This window comes from Suncus etruscus, chromosome 11, assembly GCF_024139225.1.
Source record: "Suncus etruscus isolate mSunEtr1 chromosome 11, mSunEtr1.pri.cur, whole genome shotgun sequence".
NCBI classification, from domain to species: domain Eukaryota; kingdom Metazoa; phylum Chordata; class Mammalia; order Eulipotyphla; family Soricidae; genus Suncus; species Suncus etruscus.
The window spans coordinates 82,893,946-82,895,461 of NC_064858.1; positions in this window are offsets into that span (position 1 = coordinate 82,893,946).

Sequence of the window (1,516 nt, forward strand, 5' to 3'; positions counted from 1 at the left end):
ATATACAACACTTTATTTACTTTTGTTAAGTATGTTGTTTTCTGATGTTGCTTACTTTTTTACTTTTGTTTTGTGATGATGCTTACCACGTATATTGCTGTAATGAACATAGAGGTATCTATTTTCAGGTTAATGTTATTAAGTTCTTGAAGTTAATGCCCATGAGTGATATGGATATTTTTTCCTGTTATTTGGTTGCTAAATATTTTATTTAGCTAAAGAAGCATGATGTAGATTGCTGTGTATCAAATACGCATAAAATATTTCAACACCAATATCATCAACCATGTCAAATCCATCACCCATGTTTCCATACTAGATCACCCCATATCCTAAGCCCTGCCTGCTACCTTGAAACATGCATTACAAAGTTTGGTGCTTGTAGTGTAGATATGATAGCTTCACTGTCGTTGACTCTGTGCTTTAGATTTATAGTTATTCCATTTTCATGCATAAATATAACTAAAACCCCAAACCCGGTTCTTCCATTTCTGTTCTTTCTCATCTATACCATTGTCATTATAGTTTTCAGTGTAGTTATTTCTCTAACTTAACTCACCGTTCTTTGCGGTAAGCTACGTATCATTGCCTGGTCCTTCCAGCCCTCATCTCTATTGTCTCATGGTATTATTAAAATACTGTCTTTTATTTTTCTTAAATCCCACAAATTGTTGAGACTATTCTGTGTCTAACTCTCTCTCTGATTTATTTCACTCAGCATAATAGTTTCCATGTACGTGCATGTATAGGAAAATTTCATGACCTCATTTTTTCTGACAACTGCATAGTATTCCATTATGTATATGTTTCACGGTTTCTATAGACACTCAACTTTTGTCAGGCATCTGGATTATTTCCAGATTCTGGCTATTGTAAGTAGCGCTGCAATGAGTATAGGTGTGCAGAAGGCATTTCTGTATTGTGTTTGTTCTTAGGGTGTATCCCTCAGAATGGAATAGCTGGATAATCTAGGAGCTCTATTTCCAGTTTTTTTGAGAAATCTCCATATTGTTTTTCATGAAGGCTGGACTAAACAGCATTCTCAGCAGCAGTGATCAAGAGTTCAATTATCCCCACATCCTGCCAGCAATGACTGTTCTTGCGCTTTGTGATATGTGCCAATAGTTGTGGCATGAGATGATACCTCTTTGTTTTGACTTACATCTCCTTGATGATTAGTGATGTGGAGCATTTTTTCATGTGCCCTTTGGCCATTTGTATTTTTTCTTTGAAGAAGTGTGTGTTCATTTCTCCCCACTTTTTGATGGGATTAGATTTTTTTTCTTAAGCCTGTCAGCTCCTTGTTTATCTTAGATATTAGTTCTTTATCTGATGGCTATTAGGTGAAGTCTCTCCCATTCTGTGGATGGTTTTTGTAACCTAGTTACTATTTCCTTTGAGGTTCAGAAGCTTCTTAACTTAATATAATCCATTTGTTTATTAGGGTTTCCACTTGTTTGGACATCAATGTTTTCTCCTTGAAGAAGCCATTAGTCTCAATGTCATGGAGTGTTTT